Source organism: Eublepharis macularius, chromosome 5, assembly GCF_028583425.1.
Source record: "Eublepharis macularius isolate TG4126 chromosome 5, MPM_Emac_v1.0, whole genome shotgun sequence".
Classification (NCBI taxonomy): Eukaryota; Metazoa; Chordata; class Lepidosauria; order Squamata; family Eublepharidae; genus Eublepharis; species Eublepharis macularius.
The window spans coordinates 141,980,925-141,996,782 of NC_072794.1; positions in this window are offsets into that span (position 1 = coordinate 141,980,925).

Sequence of the window (15,858 nt, forward strand, 5' to 3'; positions counted from 1 at the left end):
CAGTGTGATTTAAAAAGACGACATCGCTCTTGGGTGAATTATTTAGCCATCAGCCCCAAACATAGCGAAAACACAATGTTTTGGGCTGCTTTCTAAAGAATCGGCCCTGTGGTGCACTGCCGCTGCTTCTGGTCACATTGAAAGTGCACCTCCCAGTATCACCCACTATTAGGTAGGGGGGCCTGGCAAACCTATTCACAGTGCCAGGCAAGCCTAGGTCAGACCCAGAGAAGGGCAGGCTGGGTGTTTCCTTCATTTGGGGGGAGGGGTGAATAACACCAGGCATGTGCCTCACAACACTGAAGAGACCCAGATATGTCCTTCCCCAGGCACGGCAAGGCCAGGCCCAGTATGTCCTTTGCCTCACTGGGCAGGACAAGCCAAGCCAAGCATGTCCATTGCCACACCTCAGGCAAGGGCCTCTGGACAGATCACATCCACCACCCCCGCTTTCGGTTGGAGTTGCCCTGGCGTGGGGTGGGCACCAGGCTGGGGAGGGCCCAGCAGGGTTGGTAATCCCCCAGGACTTTTCCCAGTGAACTTAGCGGCCAATCTGCCCCTTTTGAGAAGCCAGATGCTATCTTCCTCAGTGGTTTAGTAAGGACAGCAAGCCATGCAGAATGGCACAATTTCAGCTAAATTGCACAATTGCAGCAACACAAGTGCCTACTCAGCCACTGAATTATGCTGGTAGGGGAAGAAAAGATGTGTTGTTGAACAGTACCTTCTGAGGCGCAGTCGTCTGAGTATCTAGAATTTCAACCACAGTTAACTTCAAGGGTCCACAGCAATTCTTTACCTGTTCCAGTGCCAGTTTCAAGGGGAAACACAATTGCAAGTTTGTCCTAGGCATAGAAATCACTGGGCAATGCAAATTCTTTAACTGGGTGACACTCTTAACAAATATATCTCTCATTTACTTTCCAGATTTCTTCTAAAACTCGAGAATAAAGGAGCAAGTGGGCCATATTTTCTTTGCAGTATGACATATCTAAAGGACCATTTCTTTCCATATATCCCTGTGATCAACTATGGTCCTCATGCTGTCCCAATCATATTATATCCCACCTGAGTATTCAAGCTGACTGATTCTGAGCAGTGAAAGTTGTTTTGCCCCAGTACCATGGAGGGGGAAATGCCCATGTACCCAGTGTCCCACAACGCTTAATGAAATCTGTTACTGGAGACGCGAAGCTTTTACAATATTGAAGACCTTGTATGCAGCAATGTACAGAGCAACTGGTCTTTATTATATTTATTTAAAACATTTTGATGCACCTTTCCACCCAACTTAGGGTCCCCAAGACAGGGAACAATCAAAACCATTAAAACAAGCTTTTAAAAATAATGCATATTCAAAACAATTGAAACAATCATTGAAACACATAAGACAATTAACCACATCACAGAAGTGTAAGAACCAATCTGATTCTGTCATGAAACAGGGTGAAAATGATAAGCAACCAACAACAGACCAAAATAGGACTGATCTAAGGACCGAGAACTCTTTCCCCGATATTAATAAAATTATATACATTGCATTCTTTATATACAGATAACATTTATACTGCTGTAGTTAACACAGATCTCAAATTTGTACAGCTGAAAGCCCTGTTTGACTACATAACTAATAAAACAAGTCCAAAATTATTTCATTTGTCTTTATTCTTTCTTCCCAATGTAACTTGTCTATTTTGTCACAATAATTGCATAGTCATTCAAGTTGCTCATCCATTCAGTTAACAATGGGACAGACAATATTCTCCAATATTTTGAGCCAACAGTCTTGCAGAGTAACCATGTATGAAATTAATTCACTAACTGGAATATCCCTTGTAATAAGTTAACAAGAAGATTAATGGATCTCAGTGTAATCTTAAGCCTATGATCCTTTCAATAATGGTATTAATTTTATTCCAGAATGTTACAATAGGATGTAGGTCTGTTTCTATAGACAGTCAGTGAGGACTGCTTTAAAATTACACAGCATCGCTTGGATGTTTTAGAAATATCAGTTGTAGAATGCATTTCCTGATGGCCATTTCTCCTTTAGGACAATGTCTGGAGAATCAAGAAAGATGATTAGGTGCCCTTTAAAGCATTTCATATTAAAACTCCCAAAGTCTCTCACTTACAAAAATCTAGCCAATAGCTGAAAATGTTAAACATAACAGCTAACATAAAGCAGGAGAAGGTTACCAACTAACAAGGAAAAAAATTGTTCAGCACCTACCACATTTTTATTCCATCCTTCCAAGAAGCTCAGACTTGCATACATGTTCTCCCCGCTTATATATAATCCTCACAACAGCTCTGTAAGGCAGGCTAGGTGCCCCAGAAGGGACATTGTTTGCTACTGGAATGACATTTATCTATTTGACGGTGGGGGGGGGGGTCCTATGTTATGTTAATAAGGCTAAGTGTTCTGGCAAGCCACCATTGCTGTCAGGTACATACCCGGTTAGCCTCTCTCCTTCCTGCCACCTCTCTATCCCTCACTGGTCCAGAGAACCTGAAACTTGAAGATAGAATTGAGAAGTGAAAATTTAGAATGGCGAGTCCACAGAAACCATGGTCCCACTCATCTCCCCCCCCCCCCCGCTTCCACGCCCCTGGCAAGGTGGCCACAGCTGTTCTAGTCAGTTTGAGTCCCCAAAAGTCAGAGAAAATTTCATTCTGATTAGTTACCCTTTCAGGGTTAACAATCAGGCTGTGCTCGGCTTTTGTTTTCATTAGTTATTTTCTGAATGCACTTTCCTAATATTAAACTGCAGTAAACAGGTTAGTTCTCTAGTCCCAAACAAAGAGACAGAAAATAACTAGCTTCATCTTTTTCACATTTCATAAATACAAAGTTTTGAGAAGTTTCTTTCTTTGGGAGACCTGACACAGAGGCTGACTAAACCAGAAGCTGTTTATCATCCCTACACTCAGAAGCAGCCATCTTTGAAGAGACAAGTTAAAGCTATTTTTGAAGAACAACAGTGCCACCTGCTGGAAGGATGTTCTGAAAATTTTCCTTCTGCAGACTGCATCTCCACCCCATCAAGTTGGTAATTACGCATAAAGAATGTCCATTTATAGCTTGTACGGCACAAGGGAGTGATGTGACCATCACCATATCCATCAGCCTTGTGATTCCCGCATCAATTTCAGACTGAAGTTAGCCATCCGGAAGAAAAGAAGCATTATGTATTTCTCTGACTCCAGTAGAAAGCCTTGTGAAGTGATCGTCATAATATGTTATGCATAGCATTCTGGTCCCTAAACCTCAAAGTGCTTGTACAACAGGATAGGGGGCCACTCCATATGAGAACAGGAGACTTCAACAATGAAGTCTAGATCTTTAATTTTAAAGCAGTAACAAGGGGCGAATCCACATTACTCATTCTAAGTCGCATGTTCCCCGCATTCCCCACGCAATCCCGAGTGCTGGTCACATTACCTCATTAAACAGACGCATTTCATTCGCATTTCTCCCGAATATGTGGTCACAGGTTTTCAACGGGAGTTTCACGGTGGCTGTGAATGGGCCAATGCGCAATTTACGCAGTTTTTTTAAAAACCACCACCCCCTTCCTGTCTCTCCAGCCGTTCCGAGAGTTCCTATTGGCTGATTCAACTTGCAAGTGCTCCGTAGTCTGCAAAAGACTGTTTTTGACTTCATAGCATTGGATTTATTGATTATGCTGTTTCTGAATCAAATCTGGTAGTTTGAAAAATCATTTTGGGGTGAATCCATCCTCAGAATGGACTCGCGAAACTTCCTTTTTAACTGTTTTTTATTTTTTATTTTATATTACTGTAATATCGAAATTACAATATCCTTATAAGGAAATACAATATCCTTATAAGGCAAGATCGAAATAACGGAAAAGTAATTTAAAAAAAAAGGTGGGAAGATTTGTTCCCTCCCTCAAAAGCGGAAAATGCGGGTGTGGGGTGAATGCGGATTCGGCCAGTGACTATTGGGAACATAATGACACTCCAAGGAAGTGAAACTTCAGTAAAATTCAGGCACTGAACTGTCCTGCATAGGAAATGCCCACGAAAGCTTCCCACATGCTTCCAAATTTCCAAAAAAGAAACGGGAGAGAGCCATCAGTGCTGTCAGTGGGGGAAAGAGAGGCATCATTATCTTCAATGTTGTTTCTTTATAAGGCAAGATCGAAATAACGGAAAAGTGCGCTCAAAAAAATAAAAAAAATGGGTGGGGAAAAAAGGTCCCGCCCAAAAAAGCGGGTTTCGAGCGGCTGTGTGACCGGAGGGACACGCGAGAAAGACGGATTGGAAGCAGGAATGTGAACGAAGAGGAAAAAATCGTGGATTGGAGGCAAACAGAAGATATCTGATAAACATGCGGGTAATGGGTGAATGTGGATTCGACCAAGGTTTATTTTATCAGGAAATTATGACCAGGAATCCCACAAACTTGTGCACAAAACATCTGTGCATCCCTCCAGCTGCATAGATACAGCCTCTTGTGCCACATCTGGAGGATCTGTGTCCTTCTACGCTGTCTTTTCGGGGACAAAAAGAGCTCAAGTCGGATGAAGGGCCCCCAAAGACCCACTATATAAATGTGGTGCATTGAATTACAACGTTTATTTTATTTTATTTGGATATGCATGCCCTGCTTTTCTCCCGATTGGGGACCCAATTTCAGTTGGGTCAGGAATGCTGAAGTCACACTAGTACAGGTTGCAACTACACAACAAACACATAAAAATCAATGTACACACTATGCAAAAAATCTCTGACTGTATCTCCCAACTTATTTTTAAAAACCTTAGCAAGCAGCCACGAGGGAGGTCTCATTTGGAACAGGTTCTGGCAGAAAGAATTCAACTCTTCCCTCCCCCACACTATTTTCCTGATAGAAATCCTGGCTCAGATCCAGCAGTGTACAAGTGGAAATGTAAACAAGCTTAGTGCAGTTCCACTTACACAAGATCTTGTGCAATATCTAGGACTTCCCTCCCTATATCTTACAGCGGGCAGAGGTTGTTTGTATGATGCCTTCCTCTGCTGATTCTTCTTCTGTTTCCAACAATCCACTCCACAAAAGGGAGAATCGGTCACCTAATGATATAAGGAGTAAGCATGCTGAGGACTTCATGGCAAACATACCATTACTGACAGCCACGATAACGTGAGCTGAGAATCTCACTTTTACTGTTTGTCACCTGAACATATGAAACTGCCTTTCAGTGGTAGATGCAGGTGATTGATCCTGGGACCTTCTGCTTGCCAGTTTGGTGGTGGTTAAGAGCGGGGGACTCTAATCTGGAGAGCAGGGTTTGATTCCCCACTCCACTTGAAGCCAGCTGGGCGACCTTGGGTCAGTCACAGCTTCTAGGAGTTCTCAGCCTCACCCACCTTACAAGGTGTTTTGTTGTAGGGATAATAATTACATACTTTGTAAACCACTCTGAGTGGGTGTTAAGTCATCCTAAAGGGCCGTATATAAATCGAATGTTGTTGTTGTTATCCGAAACACAATGCAGAGGTCACAGGTTATTATTGATTGGCCTTGCTAAGCTGATACAAGTGTCCACCGGAGACCTAAGTATCAACCAGATATCAGCGTAATATGTATGCTGTTCCAAGTAGCGCTGTCTTTTGCAGTTCTGTAGGTGTTATGGCAGAAAGCTGTAGTTTTTCCATATGAATTGCAAAGTTTTTTGAGATGGTTCCAAGTGCCCCAATGACAATGGGGACTACTGTTGCACTCTTCTTCCATAGTCATTTTTTCTTGTTCTTTTTCTTCAATGATTAAATATAGAGATCTGGCAATAGAAACCACCCAACTATGGAAGAATAATGCAACAGTAGTCCCTGTTGTTGTTGTTATGCTGAGCAGATGCTCTACCACTGAGCCACAGCCCTCCCCACAGCCCCCAACACAAGAACCATGCCAAGCAGCTTTCAAGCTGCATAGCAGCTCTGCAAAAACATGCATGTGTAAAGAGCTGCCGATCCAGACATCATATCAATCAGACAGGCACGGATAAACACCAAATGGTAAGAGTATTTTTAAAAAAAACTACATAGCGTTTATATGGTTGAGTCATTCTTCATTTAAACAATTGGTGATGGAGCATAGCAAGGTATAGTGATGAGGAAGAAGGGTTAATGTGCCCTGTGTATAAATGTATGCTCAGAAAGTAACCCAATGAACAGGTGTGAGCTGTGAGCAACCCAAACTGCCCACCCAACAATCAGCTCCTTGCTCACAATGGGAGAATGGGACAAGAGCCAAAGCAGCAGGTGCTTAAGCATCTCTAACCAGATGTTACAAAGTTGAATTTAAAGCAAAGAGAGATGCCTCTCAGACTCTGATAAAGTAAAACTACAGTTTAGCGAAAGGTACAAAGGAATGCTATCATTAAATGTAGAAAAGCTAAAGATTGATCTCTCAGCTAATAATGCATTGCCAACATATTGTAGATGTGGTTTCATGCTTGTTAATGAGGTGAGCTGCTATCTCATTAGCTGATGTGTACGTACCTGATGTTTTAATGTGCAGCCCAAAGCAATGCATGTGTTAGGAGTTACTCAAGCACAGCAATCTGGGAGAAAGGGAACATGATCACATTAATTCAAAAGATTTGTTAGATGCAAGTGTGCAAACCAGATCAAGATTGAGAAATGAGCATAAGAACTTTATGTAAATGAGAAACTTGCACTGCTTCGTTAAAAAAAAAACCTTGCACTTATCAAATATGTGGGATACACACAGAAAGACTCATACGCAAAACGTGTGTAACTGATCGGTTCATTATTTTGCCACAAGATGGTGCTAACACCTTTTGTTCACAATGTCTCTTCATCCCTTATACCAGCCCAGAGTTCCTGCCAGTAAATCTACATCACTGGAAAGAAAGAAAGAAAGAAAGAAAGAAAGAAAGAAAGAAAGAAAGAAAGAAAGAAAGAAAGAAAGAAAGAAAGAAAGAAAGAAAGAAAGAAAGAAAGAAAGAAAGAAAGAAAGAAAGATTCCAGATGCCAGAAATATCTGTCGATTTCCTGTGAGCAGCTTGTATATTTCAAACAAGAACCCCTTTTGAATGACTGATTATGTACATCAAAGCCAGTGTGGGGGCGGGGACCTTGTTCATGATTCTTCACAGTGCACTGGGATGGGCAAGCAAGGCTGCCAACTTTTGTACCTCGCTCCTGTGCGTTTTATAACAGCTTGAACTACAGATTTTAGCAGATAAATGTTTGTCTCCATGCTATAAAAATCAGTTGCCTACGATTTTTATAAAATCTGGCGTCTGCTAAAGATACAGAAATAGGATAGCTAGTCCTGTTCCCACCTTCACTCCCACCCCAGATCACTTGGTAATCCTAGTAGCAAAGGTGGCATATTCATCCATTTGAGCATGCAGGATTAAGCTTTCGGCATATCACTTCATCATATTTACTTTGCTGGAGTACGATACATCCATGAATCCTAGGCACGCCAGGCTGGCATAACTGAAAATTAGCACAGCGAGTATCCTGAACGTGTTGCTTAAGGAGCCCTAAAGATTTTTATTTGACATTATTGCTCATACACATCACCATCTGGGAGCCTGGGGTAAGTCCGGTTGAGAGAAAATGTCTGGCACGTTCCATGGTAGAGTACAGGTATTTTCTAAGAACATTTTCATTATAATTTCAGACCTGGGGTTCAGGGAGAACATTTTTAACATGTATTCTTGATTTTCAGATATGATGGTACTGATTCAGGATTCAAGAGCATTATTTTCAATGGATGAAGCAATTCAAAGGTCTAGCGCAGATGTTTTTCTCCCAAAGATAATAGCACCAAATTTGCACAGAACACAGTTCTGCCTCTATTTGAAAGACCCCCTAAGTTAGAAGAAGAATGGGCAAAGGGGTTCGATTTTACAGACCTTCAAAGCATCTTTGCGCACTTCTGTCCACTGCAATCCACCAAGAGAGCGTCAGCCACTGGTGTTTAAAAAAGAAAACTCCTGGCTGTGCCCAGTTTCTTTACTTAATCTTATAGTGACTGACTGACGTGGGGAAAAAATTACCTTTCTGCCAAAACTCTGCATTTGCCACCCTTCCTTGTTGTGGTCTGTTGTCTTCCTTCACAAACTGAGGAAGATTTCCTTTGCAGAAAACCAGGGCTTTTGAGGGTGGGGGAAGAGGTGGTGGAACTCAGGGGTGGAACTCAGGACTGCACAATAACGTCACTTTGGGTCAGCTGGAACAAGGGGGGAGTTTTTAGAAGTTTAAATCGTCCTTAGTGAAAATGGTCACATGGTCAGTGGCCCCGCCTCCTGCTCTCCAGACAGAGGGGAGTTTAGACTGCCCTCCGCGCAATCTAAACTCCCCTCTGTCTGGAGATCAGGGGGTGGGGCCACCGGCCATGTGACCATTTTCAAGAGGTGCCAGAACTCTGTTCCATCGCGTTCCTGCTGAAAAAAAACCCTGTAGAAAACTATCCCCCACCACCCTGTCACCATAATATTTGAATATATGTGTGTGATTGCCTATGATGAATCAATCATCCAACTGCTATAAAACACACGTCTTCACACTGGGTGTGCACTGTAGGGTACCTTAATTGCCACTACTATTACTATTTAAGGAGCTACTGGGGAGTGGGGGTTTTTAATTCCTCTGAATTTTTTTTACTTCACTTATAACCTGCCTTTCACCCCAGTGGAGACCCAAAACAGCTTACATCATTCACATTTACTCCATTTCCTCTCCTATAATAAACTCTGTAAGGTAGATTAGGCTGAGAGAGTGTGACTGGCCCAAGGTCATCCAGCAAGCTTCCATGGCAGAGCAGGGAATCGAACCTGGGTCACTCAGATCCTGCTCCATCACTCCAGCCACTATACCACACTGGCTTTCTAGCTCAGAACAGCAGCTGTGGTCCTTAAAAATTCATTCTCTGGGGCTTGTCTTCAGTGGTGATTGGCTGCGAGCACTCTTCTGGGTCCTTCCAAGGACCCAATTTCCTGTTTCCCAGTAAATAAAAAGAATCAAAGAAAAACAAGACACCTATTTCTGCTGGTGACAGTAAGCACCCAAACACAAAAAAAAACCCAACTTGGATGGGGGGTGGTGCGGCAGGGGGTGTTTTTCATAATGCCGAAGAATCCTGGATTTCTGTTTACCATTACAGAAATCACAGTAACAATCCAGAACAGCAACTTTTATGTATATTTTCTGTTTCAGAATTTCATGATGCACACCACCATGGCAGAGTATAAATTTGAACCAGAGTTTAATCAGACCGCTGTTCATTGCTATCTCTCACCAATGAAGCTGCTTTATACTGAATCAGAACGCTGGTTTATTTATACTGTTCCCACATGATTTTTAAATGAAAACAAAGAGCACTGGGGCTTCTATTCCCAGAGCTCCCGTACTGTGTGAAGATCTGCCCTAAGTAGCCAGCAATACACCTATGATCCATGTCGTCGTATAATCCTTTTCAAAAGCAATTTGTGCTGGTTGGCATCATAGCTCCCAGGGGTGAGTTGGGTGTACTCTAGGGCATACTCACAGATCACAGAGAACTATGGCACAAGATGCCTAGTCAGCATCCTGTGTGAAATGAAAGCACACACCACGTTCCTTCCCAGTATCCTTGGCAACATGCAGGGATTCCTCAGCCAAGATGCAGAAGTTTCTCAGCAGATAAGTCAATGCAGAAAAAGATCCCTGAAGCTAGGAAGTTTGAAAACCATTGATCTTGCATAATTTTAAGATCAACAAAAAAAAGAGGCCATAGCTTTGAGACAGGAAATTGGAGCCTTTTATGATTACAGATTTCCCCCCCACACACCCACAAGCCAGCTAGAAATACAGTACAGATGGCTGCGAAAATAATTAATAAAGCAATGACTACAAGCAAGTTAAGAAAAAAAATTGTCACGCAGTTTTCAGGAGAATGATTGTAGCTAATAACCCCATCGGCAAGATTTCTGAACCATGGATTTTTCTCATGAGTTAGCAAAAAAAAGCATTGCTGGCTGTTTGCGATTTATGGCATTGTCATCAATTACGTTTTAAGACTAGGATTTTGTATCAACGGTAAAGACACATTTTATTTTTATATAGCATCTATAATACACACTTAAGGAGAATGATAGTGTTGTCAAAGAACATTGTGATGATGGAAAGGCTGTAGGCAATGTTGGCCAGAAGGAGTTTAATTTACAAGATATTTAGTGGCCAGCAGGTTTAGGGGAGAGAGACAGAGGCATTCTTGTGCGATGGCTAGTAACCAGAGGAGCAGGTAGATAGCTCTTCATGCAAATGATCTTAATACAGAATCTTCTATAATAACGTACCATACATCTGCAGTTCTATCTATCTGTCTGCCTTCTCCGCTTGAACCATTTTTGGAGACATAGACCTGAAAGACCGTATAAAAAGTGACAAGGAAGGGGCATGAACATTTGTGGGACCTTTAACCCACCTTCTCCTTCATTGAGGGTACAGAACTCTCCAAATGTCCTTTCTTCTCCCTAGGAACCACATGAGGAAATGCCAATAGTTTCCCTTGATTTTAAAAGTCATCAGAAGATATTGACAGCCGTTGCACCAGTCTCTCAGACCTATTTGCATGCCTAGCAACCATCAAATATTATGCTAAGGGGGAAGGGCAAAAAGGGACATGATTTGACGGTCCAGTAGCAAGGGTCAAGAATGAATCTGAGTACCCAGAGGTGAGCAACAATCAGTACAGGTGCCTCATGCCCATCACCACCGTTTTATGATCGTGTTGCTAGTTTGCTATAAATGTTTTGAATATTCACATGCCTTATGGGAATGATTCTCAACCAGTAGCTCCATCCATGAAGCCCATACATTTGGGATAGGTGTCAGAACCACTGACTTTATTTGGGGGGACATCTTTGAGATCTAGTTGAATTGGTGAGGTCCTTCCCATGTAAGCGGGCAACTCTTGAAGGAGGCTCTGTTTACGCTGGATGTTTAAACTCTTCAAGGCATCTGGCTTCTATTACAACTAGGTTGCTCTGTGCCTTATGCTATTAAACTTCTATTTAGAGGCTTTTCAGGCGTCTAGGTGTGGAACCCTGCATCGTCTGCCAGTATCTGGCTCAGCTCAGCTCCCTCCTCTTCCTGCCCCCGCAAGTGGGCAACCCTTGAATAGTAAATGTGAACTGGACTTTGTCTAAAGGGAACTATGGCACTGTGAAACCCACTCTTGGCAACAGAGCTTCCAAATTGAAGTTTTCTGCCCACTTTCCTCCATCAAGCACCATTTTCCTTGCTTTTTTTCTCTCTGCCATATTAGGAGAGGATTTTTTTGCATGGGGTTTCAAAAAACTAGTAATTGTTATACTAGCAGTATAACAATTGTTATACTAGCAGTATAACAATTACCTTTTCTAAAAAAAGGCCTGTGGTTAGCACAGCAGGTAAAATGGTAGCTGCAAAGGGCTGATGGCAGGAAAATGGCACCAATGTGGGCAGGACTATTTTAAATAAAGGAAGCGTAAGCCTTTCTACCCATATGGCAAGATAATGCACTTGGAGGGCCCTCTTCCCAAAAAGGAGAGAGAAAACTGAGGACAGAGAAAAGATAATTGGAGTACCATTGTGTGGATGCTCCAAGCAAACGTTGCAGTGGGGAGGTCAAAACAGAAAAATCTTAATGTGGAAGCAGTATTTTTTTAAATGGAGATCTTACCAATGTAACGTTCCAAGCACCCAGAACTTAATTTAAACTGGGACACTTTACCCATACATGGAGCATTAGCTCAGTAGGGATCTATATGATATGTCTGGCATCATACTAGGGTGTTATCATTGCAAGCACAGAAACTTAGGGCCTGGTTTAAATGTAAAATGCAGAACACCACGTTGGTAGGTTCTTCTCATTCAATTGCCTCATGTTTAAATCAGGCCTGCAATTTACAATCAGAGCACTGGTTGATCATGTTCTAAGGTGTAAGCTGAGCACTGATTTTTTTATTGCAGCACAAAAGCAGTTGACAAGAGAGGTGATTTGAGTGGAAATGTGTCTACTGCAGCCTAGCTAGAACTGTGACCAGCCCAAAGCCCTCAATGCTTTCTGGCTGCTGCTGACCTGAACCCTTGACTGCAGCCAAGAAGACAACAAGTCACTCCCCCAGCATACAAAATGAAGGTCACCATCTGACTCAGGCCTCCAGAAGAACTGGGAAAGGTAAACTGAGACAGGGCAGGGAGTCAACAGCTCTTCAATTCTGGCCTTCCCACTTCTCAGTGAATCAACATCAATAACAACCAGGTCAGAGGAGATGTCCAGTCATGCTTGGTACATGAGCCATCCGCTCTGTTCCACAAGCAATGGCATCTAAATGTGCAACCCCATACTGGGACTTGCAAATGTTCAGTTCTCAGTAAAAGCAAAGAGAATTAAGATCATCTTCCAGATTCCAGTGAGTAAAGTTAAGGCCTCAAAGGTCATGGGACTAAACATCTGCAAAGATTTTCAACCTGCTGCATTTGCCCTTAAGGCAATCCCAGCTCCACTCTATGTTTAAAACAGGGTGGATAAAAATCAATGATTTTTTTAAAAAAATCAAAAAAATCAGATTTTTTTATTTAAATCGGATTTTTTTTATTTAAATCGGATTTTTTTAAATAAAATGCTTTTTGAGGAAAATATATTACCATCCAAAGGTTATTCCATCATGAAATAAAGATTAGTTTTTAATTATGTAGAATAAGGCTGTATATGTTTAATTTTTTTGGTAAATAAATTCCATTAATCCATTCACAATGTCATGCTCTTCCAGAGGTTTTTGTAAGATTATTGGGCAGTTTCTCTGCCTACAAGATATTATCACAGATGCTTGGTTTTGCAGTTCTCAAAACTGAATTTGTGTCAGCTCAGCAGAGATCACATGCCTCTTCTTCACAGCAAAAATGTTATAACATGAACAGAGTTGAGAAAATAACCTTAATCCTATTGTTCTACAAACCTATGAAGACAGAATCAACCCCTCCAGTGCTAAGTTTCAAGAAGTTCAGTGAATAGAAACAATATTTTTCTGATTGTTTGGAGTGGAATAGATCTGCACAAGAAGAAACTTAAGTGTGAGGAGGGAGGGGCAAGCAGTACAAAATGAAAGTGAAACTTTTTGAGCACAATACTGCACAAGTCTTTGGATCTTTTGTGTGTATGACCTGAGGTTTATCACATTCTTTCCTTGGAGGAAAAAACCTATAATGGCAGCAGGCCGTAAAAGAGACCCAGTTTGGGAATACTTTAATGAAGTTCCTTTACCTATCGATAAGGCAGGCATCTACTTGCATATTAAAGTTATACCAGCAAGAATTAGTCTTTATGTAGAAAACTATGATTTAAATCAAGCCTTAATGACTAGTGATTTAAATCGTGATCGTGATTTAAATCAGTTTGATTTCAATCAAATCCACCCTGGTTTAAAACCCTCCGTCCCCTTTCAGTAGAGATCCCTTTTCAGGAGGAAGTAGGATTGCCAGCTCCTGGTTGTGAAATTCCTGGAGACTGGGGGGGATGCAGCCTGGAGATGACAGGGTTTGGGGAGGGGAGGGACCTTAGCAGGGTATAATGCCATAGAGATCACACCCCAAATCAGCCATTTTCTCCAAGGGAGCTGATTTCTGTTGCCTGGAGATCAGTTGTAATTCTGGGAGATCTCCAGTCACCACCTGGAGGCTGGCAACCTTAGTAGGAAGAATCGCAGTAGAGATAAGATTTTTAATATCTATGCAGAGAATGTTGTGCAAAGAATGTCCCAGGTCTGTGCGTCTGCAGACATGATGCATCAAGCTTGCCAGAGAATGAGAGGGCCTGGGAATGTCAGAAAATGGGACACTAGGAGATAATTCATGCAGTCTTTCGGTATGTGGGGGAATCAGATTTTGTGCGCATTTGCATTCACATCTCCCCCCCCCCCACAAGTGAGTTAAACCTAAGGTTGCCAACAGCTCGGGGGGGGGGGGGATGTCCTGTCCCTTCAAGAAAAGTTTAATGAGTGGAAACGGGCAGTTGAAGTTTTCATGTCAGGGAGCTACATAGTATCAAAAGAAAGAAAATATTTAAAATTATTAAATAGAACTAAAAATATGAATTAGTTATATTCATTAATTGTAAATATTTTCTTTCTTTTGTTCCAGCCTCCACGGTTACCCTTGATTTGCGGGATTGCTGTTTTTGCCCTCTTTTCGTTGTCCTTTCCAGCTAAATAGTATCATCTGGTAATTGCTGCAGACAACTAGAGGGACTAGTTTAAACGCTGACATCTCTAACAGAGGCAGTCATGTGTCATGAGATCAAACTTCACAGGAAAAGATAACCTGTGTTGACATCAAAAACATGCTAAACTGTATGCCACAATAAAGAAAACGGATGTCATGCTCACGACAATGGATCAAATTTACTTGGGCCTAAGAAAATGTTACTCCTTGGAAAAAAAGAAAGTCTTTCACTGATCTGCAGCTAACAAGCCCTTTCAAAGTTCCCGTTCCCAAAGACTTTGCTTATTGCCATCCCCAATGATTAGTTCAGGGACAAACTGAAATCTACAATTAAAGCTTTAGCTAATTAATCACATTGATCAATAGCTTGGGAGGGGGTGCAATTCCAAACTTCCAGTTGCAGGCATAACTTCTCTTTATTTTTTTATTTTTATTTTTTATTTTTTGTAACTTCTCTTTATAAGGGTTCTATGGGGCTTAGGAAGGAAACTTTCATACAAATTTAAGTTAAGAAAGATTTTTTTAACTATTAATAAAATACAACTATTTTTTAAACTAACTCGTAAGTGTAACCATACAGAAACTTTAAACCACCTATGTCTTTGAAAAGGTAAAACAGTTCAACGTTCCACAAAGTGATGAGTCCTTTTTCACTAATTCAAAGCAACTGTAGCCCAGGCTTCTGTCCTCTTGTTGAGGAATTACAGCCCGGCAAAAACAATACATTCCCAGCAGGGCTTTTTTTCTGGGAAAAGAGGTGGTGGAACTCAGTGAATTGCCCTAGGAGGAAATGGTCACATGGCCGGTGGCCCCGCCCCCTGATCTCCAGACAGAGGGGAGTTGAGATTGCCCTCCGCGCGAAGGCAATCTAAACTCCCCTCTGTCTGGAGATCAGAGGGTGGGGCTACCAGCCATGTGACCATTTTCAAGAGGTTCCGGAACTCCGTTCCGCCACGTTCTTGCTGGAAAAAAGCCCTGATTCCCAGTAACACCAACCAAACACAATACACAAACACCACTTTAAGTCACATTGTTTACGGACCTTACTCAAGGTGATAAGAGCATATAAATCATTATTAAGCTCCCCAGCAACCAGCCTCCTCCTCAGCAGCCTGCCTCTGGCTACTGACTCCACCCTACTGGGCTCAACCAATTACCTTATAGGGGTTACACAGGCAGCACTACATCTATGATACTCACAGCCGGCAAATATTTTCTGCATTTTGTTTAAATGTATTTATTGTTTAAATGTATTTATTGACTGGCTTCATTTCTAGCCCACTTGCTCTCTGAGACTTGAGGCAGATTCATTTATTTTATTTATATCCTACCTTTCTCTCCAAAGGAGACTCAAAGTGGCTTACATTGTTCTCCCCCGCTTCTCCATTCTGTCCTCACAGCAACTGAGTAAGGTGGGTTAGCCTGACAGAGAGAACAACTGGCCCAAAGTCACCCAGCAAGCTTCCATGGCAGAGTGGGGATCTGAACCCGGGTCTCCCAGATCCCAGTCCAGTTCTCTATACACTACACCCTATTATAAAATATAGAAAACAATCAGATAGCAAAGACATCCAATAAACAATGCAGTGGGACTCGGTTTACAAACCACAAAACTTGTGTGAGTCT